General features: G+C 36.2%; 1 non-coding gene across 1 annotated transcript; it reads right to left on the bottom strand.

Moving 5' to 3' along the window:
* Positions 1 to 7652: 7652 nt before the first annotated feature.
* On the bottom strand, positions 7653 to 7759 carry LOC131181106 (small nucleolar RNA R71). Its single transcript, XR_009149734.1, has one exon. It is a non-coding gene; the product is annotated as a small nucleolar RNA R71 (small nucleolar RNA).
* Positions 7760 to 8544: the final 785 nt, after the last annotated feature.

Raw genomic sequence — 8544 nt, 5'->3', positions numbered from 1 at the left:
ACACTGTTATGTGCTTCTTTTAGAATACTGGTTTTCAACTCTTTATCATTTGGTACACATACTCTTTCTTTATAGTACAGGCACCCATTTTCTTTCACTTCACATTCAGTTTCCTTCCTCTCAGTGATTTTGCCCATAACAGCCATTAATTTCTCATCTGTTTTCTGCCCATCCTGTATTTGTTGTAACAGATTCGACTTCACTTGCAACTCAGCCAAAATAACTCCATAATGAGTTAAGGACAGTTGGGCATTCAAAGATCTTAATGCTACAATAGATTTTCTACCTAAGGCAGCAGTGACTACATTTGCCTTATTAGGGTGGTAGTCAATCTTAGAAAACACACCGGCTCCCTTCAACTGATCAAACAGATCGTCAATTCTAGGCAACGGATACTTGTTCTTCACTGTTACTCTGTTTAACTGCCGGTAGTCAACACATAACCTCAGTGTCCCATCTTTCTTCTTTGCAAACAGTACCGGAGCTCCCCAAAGTGACACACTAGGGCGTATGAACCCCTTGTCTAGTAATTCTTGTTGCTGGATTTTTAAATCTTTCAATTCAGCAGGTGCTATCCTATATGGAGCAATTAAAATTGGAGCTGTACCCGGCATAATCTCAATAGCAAATTCAACTTCCCTTTCTGGTGGCAAACTAGGCAATTCCTCAGGAAATACCTCAGAGAAATCCCTTACTGTGGGTATGTCAGACAAGTCAAGTTTACCCTGCCTAGTGTCAACCACGTGTGCCAGATAGGCTTCACACCCTTTTCTCAACCATCTCCTTGCAACTGTAGCTGAGATGACATTAGACAAGAAATCTGTCCTTTCACCCACTACTATTATTTCTTCGTTCTCAGCAGTTTTCAGAGAGATTCTCTTCATCCTCAAGGTGTTCTTTCTAATTTATAGCCATACTGAATTCTCAAAGCTTATAGCAATTTTTGTGGTAATGGTAGTCCACATTACTGTAACTGAGTCTCTGACTCTAGCTACCTTAGAAATATAGTCTTTCGATAGGCTAGTTCTGAAGTTTTAAATTTCTGACTAGAATTTTTTTTTTTCACATTTATTTCCCGTAATAGTACTCTATTCGGGCGTAACTGTATCAAATTATAGATTACTTACAAATATTCTTAGTTTACTGTACCATGACGAAGCACGTAGCTCTATACAATAATCCCATGTCGGTACTGTAATCTGCAACTTACAATACAAACATCGAGAATATTACATAGTCACTACTTATAACCTCATGATCTAGGTTTTCTACTTCTTTTTCTAATACCCTCTGCGACTCTGAGTCCATATCTTAACTTTGAATAATCAAAAGTAAACAGATCTGCATAGTGTCACCTCAACTCTTATGAATGCAATGCATGTATGCACACTATCTTTCCACTTATCTTTACCTAGGAACGCCTAAACCAGGCTCTGATACCACTAAATGTAACACCCCTCACCCGTCTACAGTGTAGCCGAGCAAGGCGTGCTACACGGTGTGCCGGAGCACCTGATCTTATCTGATTTCATTACAGTTCTTGATTTATTTATTCAAAAACTTTATTTAAGGTTTAGGCAATTTTTACTGTTTATCAAAATCTGACTAATTTGGAAATTTCAAAAATTTTAATGATAATCCGATAACGTGCCGGCTGTAATTTGGACTAGCAGTTCTTCTGAACCTGCCAAAAATAATTTCAATATATACTCAATTTCACAACTCAGAATCAGTCTCAAAATTTTTCATACTCAATCTCAATCAGAATCATCATGATCAGATACTTAACTCATATATCAAAATTCTTACATTTTATTATTTTGCATAATTTGCCAACTAAGTACATAAATTTATCAAGTACAGAATATACAAATAAAATTACATTTAATAATTCAAATAACAATAATAGCAAGAATTATAATGTACAGATTATAAAACATGCTTAAAATGAGCCCTATCTACATGCATTATTGAGGAGGTGACAACCTTCAATTCTTCTGACACTTCTGCAGATCTGGACTCCAAAAATCTCGATCGGCATCTGGTTTTACCTTGATTACTGCGAGGAAGCAATTCCATCGCGCTAAGCATTTCTGCTTAGTGGTGCAATAGTATAACAAGAAATAATATATACAAATAAAGAAAGAAATAAATCATAATTTGGATAATCAAGAATCAATTTAATTTGGTATGGTATTTCTAGTATCAATGATCTTATATACTAGTTTGTTTCTCTTTGGAAGTGCTTAGTTTATAACTTTTCAGTAATACTACCCAGTATACAAATTATTCTAACTGTATTGTATTTCAAGTCTCTACAGTTCTGTAATTTATATTTTTGTTATGTTTCTTTTGCTAATCTCCTTTACTCATTCATTCAATACTTAATTTAATTGTACTGAAATTTCATTATACTTAACTTAAATTAGCTTCCTGAATTGAATAATGTTTTAAATACTGCCCATATAGCCTATACACTGACCGGACTGGATAAACGGATATACTAGCACTGGGTACCTAGTACCTCGGGCCGTCACACCATTGGTCACAAAGTGTCTCCCGGTGTGCAAATAATGTGGCTAAAAAGCCATATAATCAATCAGGCATTAAGCCGAGTATAATAACACAAACTGTATAGCCATAGGCTATTAAAATCATAGTATGGCATAATAAGCCATAGAACACAGTATGACGTAAAGTCATTTACAGAACAGCTGTCAGAATCCTATTGGCATGCCAACCTATCCAAACTAGTCAACTAGGCAAATTAGGGCATATTACAAGATTAAATATTTATTTCTTTATTTTCAGGGTTTACTGGTCATTACACAATTCACTGGTCAATGAAAATATTGACCTTTTTATACATCATGGATAAGTTGATTCTAGTATCAACATGTCACAATTTGCATTTCAATATGCTGCCAATATAGTGCAATTTACCATTTTTACAAGTTGGCATTCATTGCCAAATCACTTCAAGCATCATTTTATGTAATTACCAATTTTCAATTTTAGTGAGCTTGATTGATCTAGCATAAAGTCCTATTTCCCTTGGTTTTTAGCTTTTGGTCAAAGAAGTAAAATTGTAGCTCTATGTCTTATTGCACGCGGGGCAAAATTTCAAGTCATTCCGAGTTGTATAGGCCAAGATATGGTCAATTTACTAAAGCTGGACAGATTGCACCTTTAGTGCAAAATTTGGTCAATTTTCTCAATTTTTGTGTGCTACATTTGTCTAGTTTAAAGTCCTATTTCTCTTGGTACTATTCCCTTCAATTCATTTCATTAGTCAACCTATAATGTTGACCCTTGATGCACTCTACGTGAGTCAATTCTAATGTTACCAATATATCACATTTTATAGCCCTTTAATGTTGGTATATGTTACCAATTTTATTTCCAAGTATATTGCATTTTATTGCAATTTACCAGATTTCGGTGTACTATTTTGACCTAGCCGGACGACCTAGTTTCCTTGGTTTTCGGGTTTCGGTCCAAACTACAAACTTGTAGATCTATGTCTTATGGAAAGCGGGGCAAAGTTTCAGGTCATTCTGAGTTATGTAGACCAAGTTATGGTCATTTTACTATTGCTGGTCAAAATGAATCAAAATTAGTCACTTTAGGTCATTTTAGGTCATTTTAGGTTCGGCCAGTTTTTGGACCCGAACTTGTGCAAGCTTTTTGACTTGCTTAGAGTCATTTCTGGGCTTGGGTGTCTTCATAAGACTTGTAGATATAGGTATTAACTATTCATTGTCAAAATTTCAGGTCAATTGGACCTGTTTTGAGTGAGTTATGGCCTAAATACTAACTGCTGCCCAAATGGTCAGTTTTCAGGCCTTAAATGCACTAATCCGGATTTGGTCACTTTTTAAGGTCAGTTTCTAGGCAGAATTTTGGCAACCTTTCTACATGAAAGTTGGCCTATTTGGTGTCTAGTTTCACCCCATATTGGCCTCATACCAATTAGGTTCATAGTTTGGCACTTATGGCCTCATTTAGGTGCTGCCTTCAATACACAACCTGCACAAAGCTCATACACTCCCAATTTAATGTTCCTTCTCCTCCTCATTACTACAATATTCAATCAACAACACTTCCATACATATATTGTACACAATCCCAGCAAAAATTCTGGGCAGAATACTCAAGTGCACAAGGCACACAATACCCCATTAAACTTCAATATTTACATCCACCCAAATTCAACATACTTCAATGTTAATATTACACATATACTTCAACATATTCATACTTCAACATCACTTACACTTGCTGCCCACAAATTGACATTCACATATATCATTAATAACCATATATTCACACACAATTTCATGCTATTAGGGGCTGCCAAACATGGCAGTTTGCTTAAGGCTTCAAGGTTCCATTCCACACCTTTAATCTAAACACTACATGTACATACTTGTGCACAAACTTACTACAACTTTCATTTGGACAATTCAACCTTCATTTTCATTCATTAGAAGTAAAAATAACTCAAGCTCAACAAGGGTTCATGGCTGCCCAAAATGAAGCAACATCACAAATCTCCAATAATTGTTTCAAACCATAATTTAAATTTCTCAATTTCAATCAATTCAAGTCCTATCACTTCCCATATATATACCCATATCAAACATCATCTTTAAACTCATCTACATCATTTAAACACATCAAAATTCCATAAATGTCTTGGCTGTCGAAATGAAGGGCTCACCAAATATACATTAATTTACTCAATTTCTTCATAAATCAATTCACCCAAAGCTCAAAACAAGATCTAATGAAAGAAAATGGGGAGATTAAGCACTAACCTCAACTTGGGCTTGATTAAACTTCACCAAAACTCCTCTTTCTTGCTTCCTACATGCTGCCCATGATGTGTAGAACAAGTTTAATGAAGGACTCTTGAAGAAATGATGGCTTGATCATAGGTGGATGAAAGCTTGTATTTTGGGCGGCCATGGATGAAGCTTAAAGCACCAATTCGTCCATGGGAAGGGTGAGTAGAGAAGATGATGAAAAATGGGCAGATTAGTGCCCTTATGTGCCTCAAATAGTGCCACCTAACCCCACTAACTTAGATTAACATTTTAATAATCCAAAGTTTCATAATTCAATTTAATCCCCCCATATTTTCTCTAATTTTCATTACACATTTAATTTCCTTTTTCATGGGGTTCCCAAAATTTAATACTACTTATTTTTAATGGACATTTAGGTCAGAAAGCACCTCTAGATGTCAAATGACCAAAATACCCCACTTCGGGTTATATTCCTGATTTTTCGGTAACACTGATTTTTGTCTGTTTCTCGATTTTTCGTTTTTCTTTGTACTAATTTATTAATTTTTCTTTAATAATTCTAGTGTCAATTACATTTCAATAAATCTTTATTTATGTCTCAAAATTAAATTCCGAGGGTTCCCTGTGGTCTGAGGGTGACAACGGCCTTCAGGTCTGATCACCCATCATTGTAGTCTTGCTCGTTTAACTTCGCTGCATTTTCTCTCTTTCATTTTTGTTTGATTTTTCTTGTATTTTCTGTTTATTTATTTCATCATTATATTTCTGTTCACTATCACCGAAGTGTAGTTCGGACATCTTGACTTACTAATTTGTTATTTGACTCTTTGGAGCAATAGAACGTACAAAATATGTACAGTGGGGATGTTACAAGTAGTCCCGTGTAATCTGCATGGACCTGTGTAAGTCTCTGCCGGGCGCAAGCTTGAAAAACCTTATGGGAACAATAGTACACGGCCCGTGTAGTTGGCGCAAACCCGTGTAACTCTCTGTGCCAATGCAAGATTTTGCAATTCTCCTCTAGCAAGTTATACGGCCCTACATGCAGGGACCTGTGTAGTGACACACGGGCCGTGTACTATGCTGCAGCTAGTTTTATAACTCGAATTCCCCTCCTGTTTTCTAATTCAAATGAGACTCCTAAAGCCTTTTGGACTCAAAATGACCTAACCCTAGAGCAATCACTATAAATAAAAGAGAAAACATCAGACTGAAGAGAAGACTGACAGGGGTTTGGCCGACTCGCTCTCTCTTTTATCTTTTGACGGCACTTTTGAGGAGTTTTGAGGGAGAGAAATCTAGTCGTCTCAAGGAGAGAAATATTAGTACCAAAAGAAGTTTTTCAGCTAAAGTTCCACAAGATCAAAGCTGCAAACTCTCTTCAGTTCCTTTGTTTTATCTCTCTAGACAGATTTTTATTGTTTTTATTTCTTCTATATGATTTACTTTTTACTATTTTTACCTTTTATCATGATGTTAGTTGGACTCACCATAAGTGAGTAGTTTTCTTATTCTGGATTTAGGAGAGTAGCGCTTGTAATTATTATTATTGATGAACACTAAGTTTTATTTATTGAATTTGAGATTCGTTTCTTGATTTAATTTTTTGTGATCTTAATGCATGCTATGTGTTGGTACTCACTTAGCCATGATTGTAGATGTTAATTGAATGACTGAAAGGTGAAGATTAACATTAGAAAATCAAGATCTTGAACCAAGGAATTCTGACCTAGACATAGGCTGATACCTTTGTGGAACTTTAAAATTGGTCAAAAATTTTAAAGGATTTTAATTAATTTAATCACCACGAAAGTAGGGTTTGAGTTAATTAGAATACACCCTAGGTGCCTTGAGAGAGGATTTAGGATAACTTAGGACTGATTTCCATCAAGGAAAACGATCCTCAATTCAGTAAATAAACTAGATAATATCCTTAGTAAGATTGAAGTGTGAAATCTTAATTCCAGAATTGTTTCAAAATAAATCATTTCGTTTTAAGTTTACCATTCTAGTGTTTAAAGTTAACAAATTTCATTCCCTAAGTATTCAATAGCCTATACAGTCAAAATTACTATGTAGATTGATACTTGCTAAACAAAATCCTCATGGGAATGATACTCTACTCATCATTTTATTACTTGTTAGCGATTTGTGCACTTGCTGTGGTTGCAAAATAGCGAAATAAGTTTTTGGTGCTGTTGCCGGGAATTCTTGATTTTAGTAATATCAAGCGATAGGCAATTTAGCTGATTTAGGCAATTATATTTATTATTTAATTTTATTTTACTGGTTGTATTTCTTTTCTTTTCTCTCAGGTGCCCGATCTGGTATATGACCAGAACAAAGCCAGAAGAAATTTTGGACTATGATCCGGAGATAGACAGAACTCTGAAAGCCATTATGAGGGAAAGGAAACATCAAGAGCACGGTCAAGGAGATCCTGAAATCCCAACCATGGCCGATAATAATGACAGACCAAGACTCCTGAGAGATTACGGAGCTCCATTTGTCCAAGGATTTCAGCCTAGTGTCACTAGATCCACAGTAGAAGCCAACAACTTTGAATTAAAACCAGGATGGCTCCAAATGATTCAACAAACCCAGTTTGCAGGTTCACCAACAGAAGACCCATACTATCACCTCCAGTGCTTTCTTGCCCTATGCGACACATTCAGGATGAATGGAGTGTCTGATCAAGTAATAAGGCTCAGAGCATTCCCATTCTCCCTTCGGGACAGAGCAAGGAAGTAGTTACTTTCTCAACCAGCTGGAACATTCACTAATTGGGTAAACCTTTCTCAAGCTTTTCTAGCAAGGTATTTTCCACCTGCAAAGACTGCAAAACTGAGACTTGAGCTCAATACCTTCAGACAAAAAGAAGGAGAATCACTCTATGATGCATGAGAAAGATATAAAGACCTGTAGAGGGAATGTCCACACCATGGCATAGAAGATTGGCTACTAATGTAAAATTTTTATAATGGATTACTACCCTTTACAAGGAGTACAGTTGATTCAGCTGCAGAAGGTGATCTAATGGAGAAAACAGTGCCACAAGCACTTGAACTTCTAGAAAGGGTTGCATACCATAATTATGAGTGGTCAAATGAAAGAGAAAATGCAAGGAGAACTGCAGGGGTTTTGGAAGTAGATGCCCTAAGCATGATAAATGCTCAATTTGATCAGCTCACAAAAAAACTTGAAAGAATGCAAGCCAACGCAGTTGGTACAAACAGTCAACTTGAGGACAGCTATGAAAGAGGATACATGAGTTCATAATACAACAATTTTAATGAAGCCTCCACAGAACAGATGAACTATGTGAATAATGGAGGAAACTTCAACCAGAGACAGCCCAAAAATCCATATTCAAATACTTACAACCTTGGATGGAGGAACCACCCAAATTTCTCATAGTCCAATCAGCAGAACCAGCCAATAAACAAGCAACAAGGGTACAAACCACCAGCACCCCCTAGATTTTAGAATAGAGGTCAAAACTTTGCACAGCCATCACTACCTCTCCAACCTCAACAACCTGAACCGAAAATGACCATAGAAACCATGATGGAAGGATTCCTAGCAGCTCAACAACAACAAACTGAATTGTTTAAATAGCTGACTTCCAAAGTGGACTAACTTGCTACTCATAACAAGATACTAGAGAATCAAATCGCTCAGCAAGTAAGTTCTTTAAGTAAGGTTGCTGGCAAACTGCCTAGCCAACCAGAAA

The sequence above is a fragment of the Hevea brasiliensis genome, chromosome 6 (genome assembly GCF_030052815.1).
Source record: "Hevea brasiliensis isolate MT/VB/25A 57/8 chromosome 6, ASM3005281v1, whole genome shotgun sequence".
Taxonomy (NCBI): Eukaryota; Viridiplantae; Streptophyta; class Magnoliopsida; order Malpighiales; family Euphorbiaceae; genus Hevea; species Hevea brasiliensis.
The sequence above is the reverse complement of the archived record's forward strand: the minus strand, read 5'-3'. Positions and strand labels throughout refer to the sequence as shown.